General features: G+C 41.6%; 1 protein-coding gene across 3 annotated transcripts in view; it reads left to right on the top strand.

Moving 5' to 3' along the window:
- The window catches only part of LOC124547482 (WD repeat-containing protein 73-like), a 126,423-nt gene that overhangs the window by 24,239 nt on the left and 74,898 nt on the right, over window positions 1-27,286 (top strand). The window contains exon 1 of one of the 3 annotated variants that reach the window (XM_047125111.1): window positions 19,709-19,841. The exons of the other annotated variants lie outside the window; for them this stretch is intronic. The gene's annotated coding sequence lies outside the window, so the exon portion shown is untranslated. Of the gene's footprint in view, window positions 1-19,708; window positions 19,842-27,286 lie in introns of those variants that run through there. 3 annotated transcript variants of the gene reach the window in all.

Below are 27,286 nucleotides of genomic sequence, written 5' to 3'. Positions count from 1 at the left end.
TCTTGACTGGGGCATGGGGAGTTTGAGAAATGGATTACAGGCCATGTAGCCATTGCTCAGGCTGGGTGGTGCCCATGGGCAGAACCCCTGTTCAGAGTGGGTGGCACAATGGCACAAATGAATTGGATCAGATGAAGTTATCTCCTGCTGGTGGCCATATGGCACCAGCAATCTCTATGAAAGGACAGTCCTCTTTCAATGCAGAGAGACATGAGTTCCCTTCCCTGGCTACACTATGTGAGGAACAGAGAGCTAAGCAGCAAGCAGAGCAATACTCCCTGCAATACTTGGTTTGTGCAAGGACTGATGGTGATCCCTTCTGGGTCACAAAGCTATTGTTCTATGTGGAGAACTTCGAAGACAAGTCTGGGAAAGTGGCATCCATCCCTAAAATGAAAAGTGGGTCAGCTTTGATCAATATGGCCTCCCCTGCCCAGTCATGCACACTGCTCACTTGTAACAAGCTGGATGACATACTGGTGACTGTCACTTCCCATAGCAGTCTAAATTTAGTTTGGGGCGTCATTTTCCTCAGAGAACTACTCTTATGATCTGATAGTGAGCTACACAACAACTAGAAGCAGTTGGGAGTACACTTTGTCTGTCGTGTACATAGGGGGCCAAAGTACAATAGGGTTGCTATTGGTGCCTTCATTGTGACCTTTGAGGATGATTCGTTACCTGAAAAGGTCAGGGTGATGGTATACCAATGTGATGTGAAATCACATGTCCTGCCCCCCTCCCCTATGCGGTGCTTCAAGTGCCTGAAATTTGAGCACATGGCTTCATGCTGTAGAGATTGTGGAGGAGTGCTGCATGCAAACTCTCCCTATGCACGTGCCCCCATCTGTATCAATTCCTCGCTCACCAGACCACTCATTTCCATAGAGAAAAGAAAATACAAGAATACAAAACTCTGTACAAACTAAGTTACCAAGAGCCCAAGAAGAACTATGAACAGTGGCACTCAGCATGTCAAACAATGTCGTATGCTACAGCTATGATGATGTCGCCTCCTTCAGCAATGGTGCTCCCACCCATTACATCTCCTAAGTGGGTCCACAGAGCTGCTCAACCATGACTTCCCAGCAATTGTTGGGGGCTCCCCTCTTGCTGCTTTCCCCACACCTACTTTGCGATCAGTGGTTTCCCACCCACCAGGGGCATAGTTCCCCACCTCCCAGCTGGAGACAAATCAGCTTCTTCTGGATTCTCAAGACACTTTCTTCCAAGGTTTCTGCCAGCCTATAACTGGACACCAGCCAGTGGCTGAAGGAGCCACAGGCTGCTGATCACAGGGCTTCGCGATCATCATCTTTACCTGAAACTGATTCAAAGAATCCCTTGCAATCATTGAGACCCTCTAAGGAGAGGAAAGACAAGAAGTAGTCCTCTAAGAAGTAGGACTTCTGGTGGCCCCACACTACCAGATCCCACTTGTTGCACTCATGTAGCCAAGGAATAGGTTCCAGCAGCCCCTAAGGATACACTCTGCACCACACAACAAAACCCTGCACCTATGTATATTGAGATGCCATAACCCCGCAACAAGTGGCAGCAGGTGAGCCTAAGGCATAACCTGCTCCCTTGGTCCCTTCATGGCCTAACTGTACATCGACCAACATTATTTTGCAGTGGAATTGTAGTGTTTTTTTCCACCACCTGGCTGAACTATGACATCATTTAAGCACTTATCTGCTTTCTGTGTTGCCCTTCAGGAGACCTGGTTTCCAGCAAAACGGATCCCAGCCCTTCATAGATACTGGGGATATAAGAATCGTGCTGCCTATGACAAGGTTTGCACATATGTTCTAAACACTCTGTATGGTGAATTCATGCCTTTTAGTACACATTTGGAGGCTGTGACTGTTTGGGTAAGGGCTTTTCAGGATATTACTGTGTGCATTGTTTACCTCCCTCCTGATGCTGAAGGGTCTCGGAACATAATGTTTGAATTGGTTTCTCAGCTCCCTCCACCTTCCCTAATCTTGAGTGATCTCAACGCCGATAACACTATGTGGGGTAGAAACATGGTCACTTGCCTTGGTAAAGACCTTGAAAATTTATTGGCACAACTTGACCTTTGCTTCTTGAATACTGATACCCCCATACACTTCAGTGTGGTGCACAGAATCTTCTCAGCCATAGACCTTTCCATTTGCAGTCCTTGTCTTCTCCATCCATCCACTGGAGGGTCAACAATGACCTGTGTAGTAGTGACCACTTCTACATCTACACCTACATAAATACTCTGCAAGCCACTGTACGGTGCATGGCAGAGAGTACACTGTACCTCTACTTGCCATTTCCCCTCCTGATCCAATTGCAAATAGAGTGAGGGAAAAGTGACTGTCTGCATGCCTCCGTATGAGCCCTAATTTCTCGTATCTTCTCTTCATGGTCCTTATGTGCAGTGTATGTTGGTGGCAGTAGAATCGTTGAGCAGTCAGCATCAAATGCCATTTCTCTAAATTTTCTTAATAGTGTTTCTCGAAAAGAATGTTGCCTTCCCTCCAAGGATTCACATTTGAGCTCCCGAATCATCTCCATAACACCTGTTGTTCAAACCTACCATTAACGAATCTAGCCAGCCACCTCTGAATGGCTTCCTTCAACCCAACCTGGTGCAGATCCCAAACACTCAAGCAGTACTCAAGAATAGGTCACACCAACGTCCACTATGCAGTCTCCTTCACAGGTGAGCAACTCTTTCCTAAAATTCTCCCAGTAAACTGACGTCAACCAATTTGCCCTCCCTACCACATGCTTCAAATGCTCGTGCCACCTCATGTTGCTTTGCAATGTTATGCCCAGTTATTTAAACGACTTGACTGTGTCAAGCAGGACACTAGTAATACTATATCTTAACATGACAGGTTTTAATCTGTCATGTATCTTCCTACAGTCACCCAGCTTCGACACCTTACCATACACCATGGCATCATCAGCAAACAACCACAGACTGATGCCCAGCCTGTCTGCCAAATCATTTATGTATATAGAGAACAACAGTGGTCTTATCATACTTCCCTTTGGCACTCCCAACAATACCCACATCTCTGATGAACACTCGCTGTCGAGGACAACATATTGGGTTCTATTATTTAAGAAGTGTTTGAGCCACTCACAAATCTGTGAACCTATTTCCTGTGCTTGTACCTTCATTAACAGCCTGCAATGGGGCACCATGTCAAATACTTTCTGGAAATCCAGAAATATGGAGTCTACCTGTTGCACTTCATCCATGGTTCTCAGTATATCATGTGAGAAAAGGGCGAGCTGAGTTTCGCACAAGCGATGGTTTCTAAAACTGTGCTGTTTCATGGACATAAGCTTCTTAGTCTCAAGAAAGTTTATTACATTCAAACTGAGAATATGTTCAAGAATTTTGCAGTATATGGAAGTTAGGGTTATTGGTCTGTAATTTTGCAGATGTGATCTTTTATCTGTCTTATATACTGGAGACGCCTGCGCTTTTTTCCAGTCACGTGGGACTTCGTTCTGTGCGAGAGATCACAATAAATGTAAGCTAGGTAAATGGCGAATGCCGTATAGTACTCTTTGTAAAATCGAACTGGGGTTCCGTATGGACCTGATGATTTATTTGTTTTGAAATTTTTCAGTTGTTACTCTATGCCAGGTATGCTTATTTCTATGTTGTCCATATGGGAGTCTGTCCGACGGTCAAATGACAGTATGTTTGTACGGTTCTCCTGAGTGAATGATTTCTTGAACATGAAATTTAAAACTTTGGCTTTTGTTTTGCTACCTTCAGTTACCACACCAGACCTACTTACCAATTTTACATGCAACCAGAATTTTGTTGGGTTCTCTGCCAGATCTTTTGCTAACATGTGACGGGGGATAGTTGTATGCTTCATGCAAAGTTCTTTTCACAAATGCGCAAATCTCTGTTAACCTTCGCTTGTCGTCATTTGTGCATCCGCTTTTGAACCTAGAGTGCAACAGCCTCTGCTTCCTCAGTATCCACCAAATTTCTTTAGTAAACCATTGTGAGTCTTTTCCATCCTTTGGAACTAAGTGATGCCATTTCACTGTCTAAGTGAGATGATAATAACTGCTTATCTGCTTTATCCAGCAGAAACACTCTTCTTGACTGATTTATTAACTTTTGTAATCATAGTTGTTATAGTGACATCGTGGTAACAATCTCCATTTCTATGCTGACACTGTTTATAAGGTCCGGCCTATTTGTAGCTACAAGGTATTAGATATTTCGATTGCGTGTGGGCTGACGAACTAGCTGGCAACACAATTTTCAGAAAACATGTTTGAAAGTATTTCACATGACTGTTTGTCTGTACCCCACCACAGTGAATCCATAGACATCCCAGTATGTACTCGGCCAAATAATATTGCATGATCTGAATATTTGCACGCTATTGACTGTAGACTTTCTTCGAATGATTCAAGAACCGTCACAGCAGAATTGGGTGGCTGTAAAAACATCCAGCAGTTAACTTAGTTTCACCTAAACCTGTTACATGCAACCGGATAAATTTGCTGTCACATGCAACTTTGACTTCAGTAGAGACAATATTTTTGTCAACTGCAACAAACACACCCCCTCCTATGGCCTCTAATCTGTGTTTCCGATACATGTTCCATGACTCGCTAAATATCTCAGAGCTTTCCACTTCGGGATTCTGACAGCTCTCAGTCCCAAAAATAATTTGAGTGTGAGAACTTTCCTGGAGGGCAGTAAAGTCAGGTACTTTATTACAAATACTTCAACAATTTAGTCGAAGTGTCTTTATTTTGAACGCTGTTTGTCTTTCCTTGCTGTGAATAAACTGGTGAGTGTTCATCAGAGCACCTCAAACCACTGCCTAGCCTAAAAAAACCTCATGTGCACTCCACATCTGAGTAGCTGCTTCCTTTGTGTAGTGCATCCTTCACCTATCAGGGTGCGTCATACAATTCCCCACATGCAGGTCTAAAAATCTGCAGCCAAGATCATCACAGAGTCAACGAAGTGTTTGGCTGAGACGCTCCTCTTGGGCTCGAAACCAAAGGGCCCTGATGAACTCTGGGAATGATTCTGCAAACAGCAAGCTCTGGTTGCACTCCATGCACGAGGCCAGCTGTCTTCACCACCTCCACCAGCCACGTGTACAAACTGATGTTCACTTCAGAACCCAAGCGACAGGCATCGCTAGTGCCAACGTGAGCCATGACTTGCAGATGACTCCACCCTGCATGCTCGATAGCCACAGGGCAAGCCCCCCCCCCCCCCCCCCCTTGCAGACATACCAAGTGCACATTGGTTTTCTTTCCAGTTGCAAATGCTATCAGCCTAAGGGGCTCCGTGACAGGCCTAATGTTCAAGTTCCCAATAACTAGTAAATCCCTCCTCCATTAGCCTGCTCGGACCCTTCGAACGAGTGGCCCCCTGCCCACTCATAGGGTGAACGGGTGAGACCAGGTGGCTGGTCTCCACATTGGCCCTTCACCTTGAGTAATGCGAACACGCTACCACCAGCCACTCGCCCTACTGTGAGGGCGGATCCGTTGCATTGGGTGCACTAGGAGGTGCCTCGGAAGCAGAACCTATCCATCCTAACAAGACTAACTGAAGAAGTGAACTATAAAAGCAGACAATCCTAGATATGTGACTTGTAACCCTACTGATGTGTCACCAATGGACGCTGGTGTGTTAAAGAGCTACATAGCTGTCTGTTCAGTGAGCAACAATTGCGCTAAAAACTGAATGAATTTACACTTACAAAAATGTGAGATTAACCTTCTTAAACAGAGAAACATGCACGAAATTTAATAAATATACTACATCGAAAACACAGAAAAGGACAAACACTTAATTTGTCTCTCTGTAGATGAACTCATATCACTGTCGAAATCTGGAGCCTAACTGACTGGCTCACTAATGAACAGACAGTTGCTTTCAACACAAAGCAAATGAGCAAGTACTGTTCTACAGAATGAATGAATTTACACTTACAAAAACATGAGATTAACCCTCTTAATCAGAGAAACACACACGAAATTTAATAAATATACTAAGTGGAAAACACAGAAAAGGATAAACACTTAACTTGATGCTCTGTAGATGCACTCGTATCACAGCCAAGAGCTGGAACCTTCTCAATCTTCCTGTCCTTCCTTCAGTCTCATTACCATGGGTACCTGCCCAGGTGGGCTCTCGACAGTGCTGACTGGGATGCTTTCACCTCTGCTGTCGACCTTGGCTGGCCGCCACATGGAGATATTGATGAGGCAGTCCGGAATGCAACTACAGCCACGCATTCAGCAGCTGATTTAATGACCCCTTGTTTCTCGGGCTCCCCCCGATGCAAAACAGTACTTGGGTGGTCCTCAAAAATTGTAGATGCCGTTTGAGATTATAGGCGTGCTGTCCAGTGCCACAAGCGGCACCCATTAATGGAGCACCTCGTTGGCTTTAAGTGGTTCCATGCCCAGATCTGCCACCTAATAAAAAGACAAAAATGCGAATGCTGGGAACAGTATGTTTCGATCATCAGGCCACGTACCTCTCATTCACAGGTTTGGGCTAAGATCAGATGTCTTTATGGATACCAGACACCTGCAGGTGTACCTGGTCTTACCTTGAATGGCACTGTCTGCACTGACACAGCCGCTGTTGCCGAACATTGTGCTGTGCTCTTTGTCTGAGGATTATCAACCTGCCTTCCATGTCCTAAAACAACAGTGGGAGTGAAAGCAATTTACTTCATGCCACCTGGAGCCATATAATGCTCCATTCAGTGAGTGGGAATTCGTCAGTGTCCTAGCCCACTGCCCTGATACAGCACCAGGGCCAGGTTGCATCCACAACCAAATGATGAAGCATCTACCAGTGGATTGTCAGTGTCAATCCTTGCCATCTTTAGCCACCTCTGGAGCGAGGGTGAGTACCCATTGCAATGGTGAGAAAGCTTTGTTGTCCCAGTGCTGAAACCGGGTAATCACCCTCTAGAGATGTACAGTTATCCCCCAGTAACTCTCACCAGTGTTCTCTGTAAGTTTGCTTGAACGCATGGTGGCTGTGTTGGCTCCTTGAGTCTTGGGGTCTTCTGGCTCTGTCCCATTCCACTACTGATAATCTGATTTCCTGGGAGTCTGCCATCCGAACAGCTATTGCCTGACTTCAACACATTATAGCTGTCTTCTCTGACCTCTATAAAGCTTGTGACACCATATGGCAACACCTCATCCTTGCTACCTTATATAAGTGGAGTCTTCAGGGTCTGTTCCAAATTTTCACCTTACCCCTCATATCCAAGAGAACAGGGTCCCGCAGGGTTCTGTACGGAGTGTCACTCTCTTTCTCGTAGTCATCAGTGGTCTAGCCACAGCTGTGGGGTCCTCAGTATCACCCTCCTCCTAAGCTGACGACACTTGCCTCTACTAATGCTCATCTAGTGTGGGTGTTGCTGACCATCGACTGTGAGGTACCACATGAAAAGTCATAGGCATGGCCCTTCACCTATGGCTTTTGATTTTTTGTCACCAAGATTCGGGTCATGCACTTCTGTTGATGATGTACTGTTAACCCGTACCCAGAACTTTACCTTGACCACCAGCTACTCAATGTGGTGGAGACTTATCATTTTTTAACACTGGTCTTCGGTTCTTGGTTGACATTAATTTCTCATCTTTGCCAGCATAAGTGAAAATGCTGGCTGCACCTTAATAAACTTTGCTGCCTGAGTAACACCAGTTGGGATGCAGATTGCACTGCCCTTCTGCAGGTTACAAAGCCCTGATACCATCCCGTCTCAATTATGGGAGTCTGGACTACAGTACAGCATTGCCCTCAGCACTACGGATACTGGATACGATACACCACTGTGGGGTTCGACTTGCAACAGGAGCCTTTCTAACTAGCCCTATGAACTGCGTACTTGTGAAGGCTGGGGTCCCTCCATTGCTGATTGGTCACCAACAACAGCTTGCCAAGTATGCTACCCACATTCACAGTTCCCCTAAGCATCCATACTACTGTCTCCTCTTTCCAAACATGGTAATCCATCTCCTGCGATGGAGGCCCCAATCAGGGATTACGATTGCAATCTGTATCGTGCCTCTCCTCTCTGAACTTTGTTGTTTCTCACAAGGTCTGAAAGACTTGGTTCATTCTGAAGCCTTCGGCTGCCAACTTTTCTGAGTCCTTGGCCCATCCCAGGGTTCAGAAGTAGTCTGCACTGATGGCTCAATGGTTGCTGGTCGTCTGGGACATACTGAACTGCTCTGCTTGGCACATGGCTGTACTGTTTTCACTGCAAAATTGGTAGCCATTTCTTGCTCTTGAGCATATCCATTTCTGTACTCGTGGGTCCTTTGTCATCTGCAGTGGCTTCTTGAGCAGTTTGCAAGACCTTGACCAGTGCTATCCTCACCAGCCCTTGGTCATTGCGTTCCAGGATTCCCTGTATGCCTTTGAACAGTGTGGATGCTCAGTGACGTTCGCCTGGACCCCAGGCCACATCGAGATCCCAGGGAATGAACACATTGATAGTCTGGCCAAAAGGGCTACCAGTAAACCAGCTCTTGAGAGTGTTATTCCAAAAACACACCTCTGATTGATATTACACCATCAAGTTTCAGGTGCCTGGAATGCAGAATTGCTCACCTTGACTTCACCAAGCAAACTATGGGTATAAAGGAGACTATGAATCTGTGGTGGTACTCCATGCAGGCCTCTCACAAGGACTCTGCCAACCTTTGATGGCTCTGCCCGGCCGTACTTGGCTGACTCATAGTCATCTCCTCCATAGCACTGTCATTGTGGCTCCTGTTTGACGGTGGTTTAACTTTTGCTGGGTTGTCCCAACCTAGTCACCCTGCGATGGACTCTTAATCTCCCTGACTCAATACCCCTATTGTTAGGAGAGGATGCACCAGCAGCTGACTTAGGTTTACTTTTTATTCGTGAAGCAGGCTTTAACCACTCTCTTTAAGGGAGGGCCACTTATCCTTCTCAGCCCATTGAGGAGTCGGCAGAACACTGTGTTTCCTCCTCTGCCCAGACTGTGCTGTAGCTATCTGGGCTTCATGGTACAGGCCAGTCCTCACCCTACCTGCTCTTTTACTCTTCCTACCCGCCCCACCCCGCCTCCCCCCCCCCCCCCTTTCCTCTCCTCTCGTGTGGTCTGTGGGACTTGTTCATTTTTTTGTCTCTCTGTGCTTCTCTTGCCCTTTACATGTTGCTAATCTTTCCAACGCAGTCTCAGAGTAGTGTATTCTGATAAGTGGCAGGGGCTGGGAGATGTATGTCTGCTCATTCCTCTGCACTTCCAGGGGCTTCCGGCTGCTTCCTAGATGGGGCACCTTGCTTGCCTTTCTTCCTCTGTCTCCCATTCTTCTTTTTGTCCCGTACCTCAGTTTCGCTGACATTGGTAGCCTTTGGATTTTCTTCCCATGGGATTTCCACAGTAGGCTATCTCTGATCTACAGTCATATAGACCTGTCCATTCAAGGACAAAGGGACTGATGACCTAGTAGCTTGTTCCCTTTAACCATCCAACCAGCCAAGCAACCAACCAATGTGGTGAATTTTATAAAGGTAAATATTTAACTTCATCGTTGCTGGAATTTTGTAAGAGGCTTACACACACACAGTTTGATCGGTTGCATAAGATTTCTCGTGGCTTTTTTCTGCTTTTAGCATTACTTATCTCACTGAAAAAATATACTCCAAAATGAAAACCTGTATACAAAAAATATTTACTGGTCTGAAAAACGTTTGAAGTCGCTGCTGATAATTACCACTAGTAAGCCTGATTCACAACTGCAAACAATTGTAATTGGGAAGTTACAGCTACATAAATCTCAGTAATAATAATTAGTGCTTAAATCGTTATGTGAATTGCATATGTATGTCATTTTGGTAAGGTATATTTTCAGGAAATGTCATGTAATTAATTACAGTTAAAATGTTAAGCTACATTATATATGTTAGTTAATCTGTATCTTAATTGGTAAAAAAATTAAAAAAAAGATTGTTGAACGTATTTTGTATGATTTAATTGCAATGTAAATTTCACACTGTACAGTTTTACTTCGCTTAATGGGCATTATCGATCCTGAATCTTACTCGAAATTGACCCTCGTTAAGTGAAACATTTTTTTCCCGTAGGAATATACCAATGTGTTCCACTTCGAAATCATAAGTGCTCAAAATGATTTATAATACAGTATTGAAGTTTTTTTTTTTTTTTTTTTTTTTTTTTTTTTTACAGTACGCCCTATTTTACAAGAGAGTTGTCCAAAGATGCCTGTGCTTCAAAATTTGTCGAAAAACAAGTAGCATTATCGTTAATCTACTGCCTTATGGGCGTCTTTGGTGAATTCGTGTTAGTTACCGACGACAAATCAGAACTGGAATTCATAAACAGATATTGAAACGGAAAGGGTTACCATGGCGCCGGGGAAGAAAAGAATTTGCAACATCGTCGCGGAAGCCCGAGCAGTGGTATGGGTGACAATTGCGGCGCGAGGCGCGTTGCGATCAGTACAGCCATTGAAAACAGAATTGTAGGAGCTTCTACTCTACAGAACGGTGTTGTTATAGAACACGTGAGTTAATGTTCATTTATAGTGGCCGAAGGGACCTATTCAGGCTTGAAGGTGGTTTTTGAAAAGGTTGTTAAAGACTGAAAAAAGTAACACTAAACAGACTCGTTACGCGGGACATCGTTTGTTAAACGAGTCAGTTCTTGCATTTTCTACTACTCGGTGTGCGAATCACTCGTCATGCAAGGTGCTCGATAAGCAAGGTTTAACTATAATAAAAAATAAATGAATAAATAAGCACAGCGGGCCGGACACACCACGCATGTCTGACGCGTTCCCTCGGGCCGAATTGACGGTGTTCGCGGGCTGCTGTTGGCCCACGGGCCGTATTTTTGAGACCCCTGGCGTAGATCGAACTTTGAAAACTCGGGAAACCCAAATCTAGATCTCTGGGTGTGGGGTCGAACCCGGGTCTCCCGAATGCGGTTCTATTGCATTGAGCACTATGTCACCCCGTCCAGAGCTAAGGTAGAAAAGATGGAAGAAGATTACATGGTTTTGTGAAAGCCTGAATAAGGACGCTTATGGCACTTATTAATATATGGCACTTATTAATAATTATGAACATGTAATAAAATTAAACATATTGTAACCGTGTTATATCGCTAAGGTTGGTAATGGCCGGCTACTGTGCGAAGTTTACCGAGTTTTGATGGCTCAAAGGAGTACGAATTTCAAATATAGCTAGTATTTTTTTTTTTTTTTCACTTTCGCCCCAAACTTCTGAACGACAGTTGTCAGTAGAACTCGGAAGTCGTGCCGTTTTTGTTCTGTTTGAGGTCCATGACAACTTTAGGCATCAGCTGAATAATTAATTTAATTTCACCCTCGTTACTACAATTAAGCACCACATTTGAACGTCAACGTAACTGTAATGCGCATTCGCGAAACATAGTTACTTCCACGCTACATCAGAAAACGCCAGTTTTTCACCTATCCACCGACACTTCTTTCTTCACGACAGAACGTCCACTGTCGGAGAGCCGGCCAATTTAATGAAAAAATTTCTGGGAGAAAAGTTGTAGTGCATTATAGTGTGTTTCCAAAAAGTCACAGGAAGTGTCAAAAAACTTAGTTGGTTTGTGAATATCGCCATTTATGATTTTTATGGAAATCGTGGTAAATGACTGTCAAATTTTTACTTTACATTGGGTTTTCCGATATTCACTCTTGTTGTTTCATTTATTCAGTAATACAATCATTCTCTGGATTCATTTGCTCCGCTGTCGAAAACATATGCTTTCTACAGAGTCTTTTATTTACCAAGGCCAAATTTGGCAGTGGATGAGCCATCAGGCAGAAAATCTTATTAGGAAGGTCACTGCACTAGAACAGCTACATTGGAAAAAAAAGTCCCAACATTTATTGATCTTCGGTTCAGATATTTTACCGCAAACCAAAGGGAGAAACAGAAGAACTGTTTTTCGTGACGTTACAAGGACATTTTTGAGAATAGATAATGGAAATTGTGATGAAACGGAATACTGGCTGGTAAACTCAGTTAAAATTTCGAGTGGAGCACATTCAAGATCTTCTTGTCAGGGTAGATACCGTATTAATTGAGCGAAAAGTTTTTTCAAATCTAATGTTGCACTTCACAATTATGTTGACTGGCCAAAAGATAATAAAGTATTTGCGAGGGTCAATTTGTCAGCATTTGGAAGCAAATGAAGATGAATGATAGATAGTTCACACTCAACGTTCTGAAGAATTATAATAGATACTTACCAAAGATCGCGACGATACAAAAATGGCTGTTCCATAAGTTCTATGAAGATTTATTATCCGTTGGAAAACTAAATCAGCACAAGAAAATGATATGATTTCAAAACATAAGCTATTGCATCTTATCTTACATGTGCACGAGAATAAAAATAAAGTTGTTTATATGTGATATAAGGTCAGAAGCAACAAAACGAACTCACCTGAATTTTTGAAACTGCTGCTGTAATCTGGAGGACATCAGATCACGAGTTTATGAAGTGCAGACATATCGCCCTTCAAACGTGTTCTTGGATGAAGTTGAAAGTGACTTTCAGAGTCACTGAAATTACTTCTTAGAATTATCATTGGTCCAAAAAAGAAGGGAGACAGTTCAGAGCTAAAGACAACAATCAACTGCCTTTTACATTCTGTTCATAAGATCTTGAGAAGTGGTATATACAGATAAAGAGATCTTTGAGATGTACTGTCAACTTTTGAATTAAGCCTATAATGGTACCAGACATTTTGAACTATGCAGTACGCAAAATTCAGTAGAGATCTGTTGAGACAGTTCTTTTATCCAGTTTGTGTTCAACAATATGGACGTCCATACTGACAATTATTAAAAATAAAAAAACCAGTATCAATGTAAACAAACGTTTTGACCTTTATTTAAAGCTGTTCTGTTAATTTCATTGTTTTCAAAGCTATTATTTTGATGCACGCGATTTCTGTTAAAATGATAAATGGCGATATTTTTCGTCACTTTCTTACGCTTCTTGAAAATCCAGTTTGATGCTCAACAACTTTTCTCTTCCATAACTTGGTGTCAAATTGGTCAATTCTCAGATATTGCACGTATCATATAAATGTAGAAAAGTACATGTAAGAAACTGAGACTCATATTGTGCACACATAACACTGGTTCAAATGAACATTTAAAAACTACCAAGACGATAATAACTGTTCCTGCAGTTTCCAGGTACGCGAAGGCGACAGTAATATTGTAACTACAAGCTGCTGCCGCGTGAACGAATGTTTTCTCATTGCACCCAGTCTCGCGCAGGGACAACGCAGTCTGGACTTTCCATGCCATGGCTCCAGACAAACCACATTCCTTTGAATCTCAACTCACACATTGGCGCCAATATTGTCATCATTGCCATATTCCCCTCGCGCACTAAGTCACTGCAGCTGGCATATAGCCGCGTGTTGATTACGATGCAGTCGATTTTAACATCATCCCCCCCCCCCTCCATTTTATAATTTTGTCAACATTTCGGGAGGGGTTTGAAAACCGTAACCTCTCTCCCCCCTACCCCCCTCCGTACCCTCGGCTATGCCCTTAATAATAGTTGTTGTTGTGGTCTTCAGTCCTGAGACTGGTTTGATGCAGCTCTCCGTGCTACTCTACCCTGTACAAGCCTCTTCATCTCCCAGTACCTACTGCAGCCTACATCCTTCTGAATCTGCTTAGTGCATTCATCTCTTGGTCTCCCTCTACGATTTTTACCCTCCACGCTGCCCTCCAATACTAAATTGGTGATCCCTTGATGCCTCAGAACATGTCCTACCAATCGATCCCTTCTTCTAGTCAAATTGTGCCACAAACTCCTCTTCTCCCCAATTCTATTCAATACCTCCTCATTAGTTATGTGATCTACCCATCTAATCTTCAGCATTCTTCTGTAGCACCACATTTCGAATGCTTCTATTTTCTTCTTGTCCAAACTATTTATCGTCCATGTTTCACTTCCATTCATGGCTACACTACATAAAAATACTTTCAGAGACGACTTCCTGACACTTAAATCAATACTCGATGTTAACAAATTTCTATTCTTCAGAAACGCTTTCCTTGCCATTGCCAGTCTACATTTTGTATCCTCTCGACTTTGACCATCATCAGTTATTTTGCTCCCCAAATAGCAAAACTCCTTTACTGCTTTAAGTGTCTCATTTCCTAATCTAATTCCCTCAGCATCACTCGACGTAATTCGACTACATTCCATTATCCTCGTTTTGCTTTTGTTGATGTTCATCTTATACCCTCCTTTCAAGACACTGTCCATTCCGTTCAACTGCTCTTCCAAGTCCTTTGGTGTCTCTGACAGAGTTACAATGTCGTCGGCGAACCTCAAAGTTTTAATTTCTTCTCCATGGATTGTAATACCTACTCCGAACTTTTCTTTCGTTTCCTTTACTGCTTGCTCAATATACAGATTGAACAGCATCGGGGAGAGGCTACAACCCTGTCTCACTCCCTTCCCAACCACTGCTTCCCTTTCATGCCCCTCGACTCTTATAACTGCCATCTGCTTTCTGTACAAATTGTAAATAGCCTTTCGCTCCCTGTATTTTACCCCTGCCACCTTCAGAATTTGAAAGAGAGTATTCCAGTCAACATTGTCAAAAGCTTTCTCTAAGTCTACAAATGCTAGAAACGTAGGTTTGCCTTTCCTTAATCTTTCTTCTAAGATAAGTCGTAGAGTCGGTATTGCCCTTAATAATAGCAGTTTCTCGATTGGCGCTTTCGTAATTACTTTCCCATCAGAAAGCTGTATGCCGTCCACATGAAAGTGGTTCCGTGTAATTTGTACATGTGGGGGACATCCATAAACATCTACGCTTTTTTGCTGGGTCTTGTGGATGCGGGAAACATGAATTGACATGTTCAATATGCAGTTCGTCGTTCCAGGCACACCGATTTTTCAGCCCGTGATGAGAAACTGCTGCGACAACGTAAGAACCTACATATGACAGGTTGACTGTGGGACGGTGTGATTGCAGCTGTCAATGGCACGTAGAGGATCCATCAAAAGCGCACTATTCTTGGTACAGTTTGTCATGATTAAATTTCATTTAGTAACAAAGCTATGATTAAAGCTTTCAGGAGATGGCAACATTCGAGGTGTAGTTCTCAAGTAATCGTGGTCGGCTTAGTACAGCCGGCACGGTAGCTCAGTGTGTTCGGTCAGAAAGATAGCTGCCCTCTGTAATAATAATAATAATAATAATAATAACAATAACTGAGTGAATGGATCGACGATGAACGTGAACGGGTGTCATGGAGCGTTCACGCTAAAGAAAAGCGCACCAAACAATAAGGAACAAAGCGAGATTTTAAAAAGTGCTGTGAATAGGGACACACATTCATAAGGTAAAATGTGACGTGTTGGTGGTTTATGTCCCACTACATTCAACTATTTTTTTTACTACCATTCGAGTTTTTAATAGTTTCTGATACTTTCTTATACCTTTACTGTAAGAATACTGAGTTTTTCCGTAAAAGTGTACAAAAATGGAAAAGGTCATAAAAATCTGTTGTCCACCTTATTTACAACTAACATGCGTATAAGTTTACGCAAACTTGCAGTTTATTTACATGTACATTCTTCATTTCCTGCAAGGAAACAAGGAAGACACGCCTGATTACTGGGAAGCCATGATGCAGGTGTGTCCATGAAGTGGCTCTGTTGTATCGTATTTACATTGTCCCACGACACGACGTGCTGTGAATCAACAACAGATCCGTTCATTACTCAGTGCTATTCAGAGACGTACAGTACAATACGATGGAGCAGTATCGGTACAGTTTCGCAGAACTCACTGACATACATGTTGTGTATGGGGAAGTATGTTGAAATGTTCTCGCTGCTGAAAGGCTGTGCAGGGAACGATTTCGTAACAGCATCATCCATCACGACGAACGCTTATTTCTCTCGATCGACGAATGCAGGAGACCATTTCATTGGAATGGAGGAACAAGGGAACTGGCAACATGAGGACCACTAGTACATTCGATTTTGAAGACGAGATGCTCATTTGATCGTGATGATATTCCGAATGGCAGGAATAGCCATCTATGGGACGAGGAAAAGCCTCACGCTTTAGGAGAGTCACACTATCAAGTACTTTTGCTGTGACTATCTAGGCCAGCATTGTAGGTGACAATCTCATTGGACTATATCTTCTAGCTGGCCGTCTGAATGGCCATATATACTTGAGATTAGTGCTAAGAGTTCTACCTGAGTTGTTGGAGAACGTATCCTTGGCTGTTCGTGAGAGTGTGTGGATACAACGTGACAGTGCACCGACCCACTTCAGTGTGCCGTCAATGCTGTCTTTCCTGGTCGCTGTGGGGGGGGGGGGGGGGGGGGGGGGGGGGGAGGTCGTACGCCATGGCCTGCGAAGTAATCTGACGTGAATCCCCCTGATTATTTCCTATGGGTATATGTAAAGTCACTTGTGTATGAGACCCCAGTGGATACGGAGATGGAATTAGTTGCCAGAATTGTAGCTGCCTGTGATGTGATTCGAAACACACCAAGGATGTTTGTCAGCGTGCGTCAGAATCTTGTTCGCAGATGTTATGCTTGCATTGAGGTTGATGGCCGTCATTTTCAGCTCGTTTTGTAAGATACAGTACAAATTGTACATTCATTGTGTCATTGATGGTATTTGCAATTAAGTGTAACTAAAATAAAAAAGTACGCAGCAATGTGATTTAATTCCTATTATATCCTTAAGCTGGCTTCTCCGACCCCTGTTTCGCTACCCCAGATTGTTCAGTGGAGCATCTTCTACATCCTGTTAAATTTTTGGACACACGTACAGAAATACCCTCCGTACTATAATAATCGATGTTATGTAAATATAGGTGCGCTCTGTTTGAGGAGTGAGTTTGTTCGATTGGCTTAATCTACAGGACAGTTTGCACTAATTGCAGTAGGATATCTTGCCCTTTCTCCTTTTAAATTTTGTGTTTCATATGTTGTAAAGCTTCTGCTACTGAATAGGAGCAGTGATCAAATAAGAATGACCTTAAAGTTTTACTAAAAAGTGAAAACGATGAAATAATTTTTACTTCATGTGAAGAACTATTGTAAAGTGGTATCGCACTATTAGTAATGAAACTTTTATAAGCCGATATTTTTATTGACTAAACATGGTATTTCTCTTTTTGACTTAACTTGTTCATGGATATCGAAGTTTTTATTCATGTATACTACACGCAGAATGAACTGACTTGCACATGGACAAGGGATTTCGCTGTACGTTTTATCGGAACTAATACAGGAATTTTACGCCCGTCCATTTCGTGAACATTGTGATTTAAGGGCCAGATGCACAAGTCGCATCGTTTCTGAGTGCTCAGCAGCATATTGAACTCGGCACGCTCAGCATTGACTTCCAAAAGCACCATCCGTCTGCCGGGGCCTCAACGTAGGCCGGCTTGCGCACAGGTAAAAGCGACGCCCGGCGGTCATCGGCGTTTTCTGCAGAAAGAGGGAGTGTATCTCGCCAGTAAAACATCGGGTTGCGTTGACGTTTTGTAACCGACACTGGCATCACATTACTGGTTGCTGCACACGCCTGGCCAACGACAAATTAACTGCTGACTCAGAAATCTGTGTTGTAATACAATTAACGCTGTAAATCACTGAGAAGGGGGGCCTGTATGATTCGATCGCGTATTCAATATTCCGTTGATTACTGATTTTTTTTTCCCACCGGAATACTAGCCTATTAGTGTACTCTATACAGTATAGTTCCCACAGAGACTAATACAAAGAAGACACTTTTGACAGAAAAAAAGTGTAACATGTAAGCTACTGTTTTTCACTTAAAGTGGTTCCTAATTTATGAGGGATGGAACCACTTTCATCTTGCTATATACGTGCTGAATGTGTGCTTACCATGTTAATTTGAGATCTAGGTGTATTACTAGCCGTCTGACAGAGAACACTTATTAACTCCGTTACCGAATTTGTGATGGAAACTGTAAGAAGCGTCAGCAAAGAGAATTTTCAGAATAAAAATAAAAGGCCATTAGACTCGCAAAAGATGTAAACCAAGAAACTCCTGTAATCCATTGTTTTCGAGTTTAGATATTCTATCTGTTCTGTGTGTTTACATTAGGCAGACTCTCTTTTTTTAAAAGAAACAACATAATGGGCAAGCAAACCGTTTAAGTAGTGACAAAAACCATCTTAACAATGTCGTTGTTGTAATCATCTTCATTCCGAAGACCGATCTTATTCAGCTCTCCACACTAGTGCCGTGCAAACCTCTTCATCTCCGAATAACTGCTGCAACCTACACCATTTTTAATGTGCATACTGTATTCATCTCTTTAATAGCATAAACTATATATTGGAAAAAAAGCAAGTAAATCCCAGCAGCAAATATAAAACAACAAACAAAAAATAACAAAGAACGCAAGCGAAGTAAGGCTAAGCAAGCGATATGGGAAAAGGCAAATGTGTAGCACACGTGTTACTAGCTACATTCAGAATGGTTGAATATGTGTAACCAGGTGTTCTCTGGAACCTTGTGGATATGGTCACGTGGTGTCAATTTCCATCCGAAACGTCAGCAAACCGAGACCGCCAATAGGCGCGAGACACTGGTGGGCGGAAAGAGGGGTGTGTTTCCGCGGCGTGGTAGCGGGACGAGCTAAGATGGAGGGGCCTGTGACTTGGAATATGGAATATCGTTACTAGTATAATTTTAATGAAAATATCTTCAAATTCCGCCTAGAAGCATGCTAGAAAGAAACCAATGGCAGCTTTAGATTCGAGTCAGTGGGACAAGCACATTGAACATAAATCCATGTTTGAAGCTTTAATAGTTAAATAGTTATTAACATTATTACCGTTATTGCTTATAACAAATTGTAACAGTCGAACCCATCACGAAAGTCACACGATGCACCAGATGAGAGAGGATAATACCATCAATATAATGACCGGGTACTTTCCTAATTAAACAAATGTACCATAATCTTACAAACAATTTATTTATGTAAATAGTGCCATTAGTATGGAATCCTCCACATATACACAAATGATCTTACCAGCGTGTGCTTCCTTCTTTAATGTTCCGTAACATTCGATGTATATTTAATTATAATTGTGATTTGTAAAATAGGTCAAGTTAGTGTTTTGAATAGAAGGACGTGACGATAGATTTGTTTAAATTGCTGAAATAATGCATAAATAATTTTATTAAGAGGTCAGGCCGAAAAGATTTTTCCATATGTTTTATCATTAGTATTTCTCGAAAATTATTGTGAAAATTGAGAGTGGTGGTCAAGCTGAAAGTACCTGCACTGAATCGTGGAGTGGTCATGTGACCGAACCTTTAAAGAAGCGTGCAGGGCAAAGGTCTCGCTCTTTCGTCTGTTATCCTGTGGCCGGAGTATTGGGTGAGGTATTTCAGTCTTGGTTTCGTCTGGATTCTATGAAGTTATCGGCGGTTGTAAGCCGCGAGCGTTACTTTCGTGTAACGGGGCTTAATATCTTGGGCGCGTGTGATAATTTGTGCGTCTCGGGACGCTGATCTGAATCTTCGGCGGCAGTTCAGTTAGAAACGAGATCTCGCACGAGCAACTTAGGTTCTGTTGTATGTCATTGCAGTTGTGGTCTTGTAAAGACTCGTCGTTTAACGGATTTATGTTGTGATTGACTTAAACTGTTTTAGTTGAAATTAATAGCGTTGATGGCTATAAAATCCAGATTCGCAGGGAATGATTAAGCTCATGCTAGCGAACGTTGAGAGTGAGTTCAGATTTTCCACAGTTTATTGCACTGATGTAGTTTAGTATTTAGCGCATGCTGCCGAGTGTAAATGCAATACCTGCACAAAGTAATTCCAAATTTTGGACTGCTGATTGATACTGAGCAGTTATTTAGTGAGTTATTTGCATGTGGTCACCATTTGCATACATTGTGCATTTCTGAAAAATGAAAGGGATTTATATCAATCTGTTTTTATCAGTATTGTTACCCTTTGGAATTTCAGCCTCCAGATCCAACCTCAGTTCATCTTTCATAATTCGCTGCGTGTCTCACTGCTAGTATAAGGATTTGGTTTAAACATTGTCATGTTGAGTTGTTGAGCTATAGAGCGAAGTGTATCACTACCTCTTAGCCACGCTCAATGGCAGTACATTGCCCGGTCTCTGGCGGAACTGACATGGTAACTGTTTGGATCGAAAGGGGTACACGACTTTAAGTAATAGCAGCAAGACCTCGCGGAATGGCCACAATCTGAATATCAGAGTCGTAAAATATCAACTGTTTCCATCCTGAAAATCCACAAGCACGTTGCTACGTGGGCATACAATGCAATCCTACACTCCGTCAAATGTCACCTCCCATTGACGTTGATTTCGTCAAAAGACCCCACCCACCCACTGAAAGAGAGAGCGCATGTATGCAGTCGATGACAGACAATGACTGTGCCTCAGCTTTCATCGAAACGTGTCAGTCAACTCTCCATGGTGACAAGACTTTGTAACACTTCGTAGAGGGAGTGTGAATTTCACTGCTTTGAATGTGTCCTCTCATTTCTACTTGGTTTGCTTCTTCCCGGAGAGCAAACATCTGATTTGAGTTTCAGAGAAAATTTTCTTCAAAACATACTTCACTCTATTAGGAACTTGATTATTTGTAGCCAATTGACTCCTTTTGTCTGTGACGAAAGGCCTCCAGGTACTCTCTCAAAACTCTCTCTTTTACTTTGAGAACACTGCACATAATTTAGAGAAATTTTTTCCCATGCTCTTAATTCTGTCACTCGATTCTGGAGCTGAGACTATTCTTTATTTTCTGACTTCAGTAAATCAGTTAATGTGGACTGATCAGCTTTGTTTTTTAGATGTAAATGTTTCCAGCTCCACTTCCAGACCTGTTCTCACCCAAATCTGCCTGCCTTGGTTTCTTTTGTCTTTCAATAACTGTGCAAACACATGTACTAATGGAAAGATTTGCACACGGTACAGCAGGTCTCAGAACCTTTCTGACAGATATATTTAAAATCTTCGCTCGCAAGTCCTGCAATAACTATCTGATTTAAAATGCTGTGAGGTAAGGTATTTATCACATTAATATGGCCTTTACAATAACATTTTGTGGTCAGTACTCGTAGAAGCTGTACATCTCAGAGGAATTGATGGTGGGTAAGTCCAGTTCCCTTCATCGTCCCATCGTAAGACAAACAACCAGGGACCACAAAACCAGGCATTTTTGTCTTACAGCATATGAATAAACAAGGCACAACTCACCTGCATGTGCGCACACAAGATATAAGCTTTCACAATAACAGTAGGTTCTGCACTGCCACGGCAAGCTTAGTTGGTGACATCATATTTAGAAGAATAATTTTCTCGCTTGGTCTGTGCATTTCATCTGGGCCTCATCTGGATAAGCCAGTCTTCACCACCAGACTGTGTTGCAGTTAGCTGTGGCCCTACTACTACTGCTGAGTCCAATGCTCTAGACTTAGCATCCTCAAACCGATGGGCCTCTACATTGGAGTTCTACAGTTTGGGCAATTGGCCACCATTGCACATATGGGCAGACACTGCTGCTGTCAAGAGTTATCTTATCAATGCTATGTCCATGGCATGATTGTGCATGCTGCAGTGCACGCTGTCCTATGCTGTCGCGTAGTCTCTAGTCTGCACTGTGAGCTGCCACAAACAGCTGTGGTCAGCATTCTTGCAGAATCGCTGCTGTCATTACCCACTGGCCATGACACTCTGGTACCCTACCCAGAATGGTGGATTACTGGCCTCCTGATATCTTCCAGCCTAGTTGCACCACCTACCATAGAGTTCTGTATGTCCATCATTCTGATTGGAGACTTGAGAGACTTAGGTCATTCACTTACATTATGAAATGGAACACGTGCAAACATCCTTTCAGTATTCAATACACCATCTTTAGGCCTTAACTGATGCTGAGGGGGTGAATTCCCACTGCACACACAATGCCATCAGTGGCCAACATGTATTAACTGGTTTCTGTAGAGTGTAACAGCGATGTCAATACCAACTTGATTGTTGCAGAGACAACATTGTTGTTACAGTCTACAGAAACCAGCTCATAGATATTGGCCACTGATGGCATTATGTATATGATGGGAGTTCATCCCCTCGGTGTCAGTTAAGGCCTGGAGATGGTGTATTGAATTGCCAAAACTGGTAGCTGTATAACAACATCCAAAGGATGGCTGCATGTGTTCCATTTTATTATACCTGCCATAGATGTCTGCCACTCCTGCTTCAATAGTTAGTATGACCAGCAGTGAACTGTATATTTACAATCAGCCCATAAGTAGAATTTATTTCTTAACGCTTTTGTAGAGAATTAACTCAATCTTTCCCTGAAATTGTAAACTGCCTAATAAGGTTTTTATGTCATGCTTTAATGTGGATGGAATTTGGTTAGGAAAAAAAGAGGACAGTTATTAGTTTCATTATGATGTGTTCTGTGAAATTACTGGCACATCCTAGTTATTGGACTAAGAAGTTGGTGGTTAACTAAATGTCACAGGCCACTTGTGAAGCCGTAAAGGAGGAACTGTTATCTAATATTAAGTTGGCGGTGTCTTTGATATAAAATTTGAATGCCGTGAAAGCATTAAGCCAAGTATAGTTTCTGCTGCTTGCTTTTTCACTACCAGAATGTGCAACAAATGCTTTGATGTGCTGCTTCAATGCTGATTGCACCATAAACTGGAATATGTTGATACCCGTATCCTATTAGACAATGCAGTGTGGAGGAAACCAAACTCTGCCACTGTAGGCAATGGTAAATGTACTACAAAGGTTAATTAAAGTTGCAGGTGCCCATGGCTCCATTTGAAACTGAACTTGAAGGCTTGAAATGCTGAGTATAATGCAGGGATCCTGCCAGACAATCCCTTAGGCACTCGACTGTCTCATAACTGTTTATTTCCAAGCATTCATCTGCTGATGTTTGCTTTGCTCTTGACATGATGAGGAATCTACATTTAATCTACATCTGTATACATACTCTGCAGATCATCATACAGTGCATGGGAGGAATACGCTGTACCATTACTAGTCACTCCCTTTCCTGTTCTACTCGCAATGGAATGAGGGAAAAAGAACTGTCTATATGCCTCTGTAAGAGCCGCAGTGTCTCTTACCCATGTTTTCACAAACTTTACATGAGCGTCATTCGATGTCAAATCAACACACCTATTTTACCTCACCCTCTTAGATTTTGCTGAAAGTTGGTATACTTATAGTGGGCACTGAGACTAAGAAAAATACCAAATTTCAATTTTTTATCTCAAACCATTCCTGAAATATGCCTGTGTAAACTTTTCAAAAACCAGCGAAAAATGTGTGAACGGACTTTTTTAAAAATTGTCCTAGGAGCTGCCCTAATTGAGCTAGAGAACTGGGAAAGGTGTCATTTTGCAGCATTTTGCATGCTATTTCCAAGGATATACAACAAAACATAGCTTCTAATTAATAACCTTTTTCAAAATAGTAATTAATATTTTGATTTAATTTTAATTTTTTTACAAAAAGTACATCATCATCATTTAATACTGATTATGCCTTTCAGCGTTCAGTCTGGAGCATGGTCCCCCTTATAAAATTCCTCCATGATCCCCTATTCAGTGCTAACATTGATGCCTCTTCTGATGTTAAGCCTATGACTTCAAAATCATTCTTAACCGAATCCAGGTACCTTTTCCTTGGTCTACTCTGACTCCTCCTACCCTTTACTGCTGAACCCAAGAGCCTCTTGGGTAACCTTGCTTCTCCCATGCGTGTAACATGCCCCCACCATCTAAGCCTGTTCTCCCTGACTGCTACATCTACGGAGTTCGTTCCCAGTTTTTCTTTGATTTCCTCATTGTGGACACCCTCCTGCCATTGTTCCCATCTACCTGCAATCATCCTAGCTACTTTCATATCCGTAACTTCAACCTTATTGATAAGGTAACCTGAATCCACCCAGTTTTCGCTCCCATACAACAGTGTTGGTCGAAAGATTGAACGGTGCACAGATAACTTAGTCTTGGTACTGACTTCCTTCTTGCAGAAGAGACTAGATCTTAGCTGATTGCTCACTGCATTAGCTTTGCTACACCTCGCTTCCCGTTCTTTCACTATGTTGCCATCCTGTGAGAATATGCACCCTAAGTACTTGAAACTGTCCACATGCTCTAACTTTGTTCCTCCTATTTGGCACTCAATCTGTTTATATCTCTTTCCCACTGACATTACTTTCGTTTTGAAGATGATAATCTTCATACCATCGTCCTTACATTTCTGATCTAGCTCTGAAATATTACTTTGCAAACTTTCAATTGAATCTGCCATCACAACTAAGTCATCCGCATATGGGAGACTGCTTATTTTGTGTTTACACATCTTAATCTCACCCAGCCAGTTTATTGTTTTTAACATATGATCCATAAATAATATGAATAACAGTGGAGACAGGTTGCAGACTTGTCTCACCCCTGAAACTACTCTGAACCATGAACTCAATTTACCGTCATCTCTAACTGCTGCCTGACTATCTATGTAAAGACCTTTAATTGCTTGCAAAAGTTTGCCTCCTGTTCCATAATCTCGTAGAGCAGACAATAACTTCCTCCTAGGAACCCGGTCATATGCCTTTTCTAGATCTATAAAGCATAGATACAATTCCCTGTTCCACTCATAACACTTCTCCATTATTTGTCGTAAGCTAAAGATCTGGTCCTGACAACCTCTAAGTGGCCTAAAACCACACTGATTTTCATCCAATTTGTCCTCAACTAATACTCGCACTTTCCTTTCAACAATACCTGAGAAGGTTTTACCCACAATGCTGATTAAAGAGATACCTCTGTAGTTGTTACAATCTTTTCTATTTCTATGTTTAAAGATTGTACATAATTGAAAATTTTCAAAATATTTCCATAACTACTTCATACTGTTGTAAATCACATGGAAAAATATAAATCTGGGATGATGATGGGTTCATTGTTAAAAAAAATTATTCCGGACTCTTGTTTTTCACTAACGGCCCTAGTTTGACCAAATTGACCTTTAACAAACGGGAATTTCTTTAAAATATACTGAAAGGTAAGTAAAAAAAGTATTAGAAATATCAAAACATCACCTTATTAAACCAAAACTATTCAGCATATTTTATAATTAAGTTGATTGCTTATTTTAATTTCATACAACTTCACTAACAGTATATTAACCGATATAACAAAAACAAGAAATTGAGCATTTAACTACAAACTGAAATAAAGTATGAATAAGTACAAGTATTTACATAATAGTTCTGGTCCACGATGTTTGAAATGGAACTATTAAACAAATTAAATACGTAATGCTTGTTTTTGAGTAACAGGTATCTGTACATAGCTAAATTTAACACAATAGGTACTAACAATAGTTTTGAAACAACTTTCTATAAAATATACATTAACACTAACCTGAGACAAAAATTAAGTTTTGAGTTGAAAGCAGTTTTGCAATAAATTGTCTTGGAACTTCACATATTACATTTTAATAAAGCTGACTGGGTTTGGTTTACATCACATTCATTAAGAATGTATGTTCTCCTTGTCAGAGTAAATGGATTCACTTTTGTGAGAACATCCACAACTGACACCCACAGGACATCTGCATGTGCAGAATAAGAGAATGACTTAGCTGGTCCACATGGATGAAGAAAAGTTATTTTCATTTCATCAAGTTCTTCGTTTTTTTTTTTTCTTTTTTTTCCCTAAAATGTACCCAAGCCACCAGTTTCTGCCATATACAGTGGTGACATAGCCTGATACATCTTGTAACTTCAGTTTGTCTGGTGATTTAGTTACTTCCCTCTCCCAACTCTGCATATCACCTGAGAAGTATTTGACTATTAATTTTGATGTAGTGTTGGAAATGAAAGCGTGAAATTGCTGTGTTCCTTTGATTGTCAATGCCTCTTCAATTCAGCTTTTTAAGAATATTTCTTAAGCAGTGTTGTCTTCTTGAGTGGAATATGCAAAATCAACATTTGTGATATTATCTACTGCCCACTCAAATAGATCTCATGCGGTTTGGATCTGATTTTGGTATGGCCTTTGCAAAATTGCACGAGCTGACAGTCTCTTTACTGAACCCCCTACTCCACCACAAGGCCCTTTCCCATGTGCTGTGGCTGAAAAGTGCCACTCAGCTTTTATGTTGAAGTCTTCCTCATGAAGGCAAAGGTTCAGGAATTTTTTTCTTATTTTTATACTGAGCGACAGAATCGCCAGAATAATAGTATATCTTTTTTGGAATCTTTTGAAATTTATTTGTTAGATATGAAATTAGCTTCTTTTGAAAGGTGTAAACCGCAGTTGTATTGTGCTCCAGGCAATCAGAAACAATGACAAAGCTCATATGCTCAATTTTGTCTTCCTGTTTGTAATATATAACAAAAGATGAATGGTAATCTGTTGTCTTGTCCAATGGAAACTCTGAGGTTCATCCTGTAGAACTGTACTGTAATTTTCTGAAAAATCACATATGACAACAAATTCAGATTCCATAAGGTTTTCTCTTGTGGAGTTATGGAATGTTCGTTGTTGCTTGGCAGTGAAGTCATGCCGAATCAAAGTCGACATCTTACTACAAAATAAATCTATGAATTCTTCAGAAGTTAGCTCATCAGTAATGAAAGTGTTGAAGAAAAATCTTCTGGATCAGAGATAATCACCCGAGACCAAAACCCTGACTTCACTCCAACTTCAGTAGCTGTTAAAACATTTAACACAACACTTCAAGAACTAGGTGAGTCCCCAATTGACAAGAGAAAACTAACATCTAGGCATTACGCCAAATCAAAAGTGAAGAAAATCTCATCAATGACACACAAACTTTTTGTTGTTCCTGAAACTTCTTCGTCAGTTACTGATACTGATGAATCCATTCTTGAAACTCTTAAAAGAGACATTAAAAATTCTATAAGTGGACAAAAAACCTAATGGTTCTTACAAGTTTACCTGAAAAGTGGAGTGTCAGGAAAATAATGAGGGAATTTAATGCTCCTAATCACATTGTTCGGCAGTCCAAAAAAAATTTGAAAGAGACAGGATTCATGGAAGGTCCAAACCCAAAACCAAGGAAGTGTTTACCAACAGAAACTGTCAAAACTGTACATTCATTTTACGAAAATGATGAAGTTAGCAGGGCAATGCC

Source organism: Schistocerca americana, chromosome 1 (assembly GCF_021461395.2).
Source record: "Schistocerca americana isolate TAMUIC-IGC-003095 chromosome 1, iqSchAmer2.1, whole genome shotgun sequence".
NCBI classification, from domain to species: Eukaryota; Metazoa; Arthropoda; class Insecta; order Orthoptera; family Acrididae; genus Schistocerca; species Schistocerca americana.
This window is presented reverse-complemented; position numbering and strand designations above follow the sequence as displayed.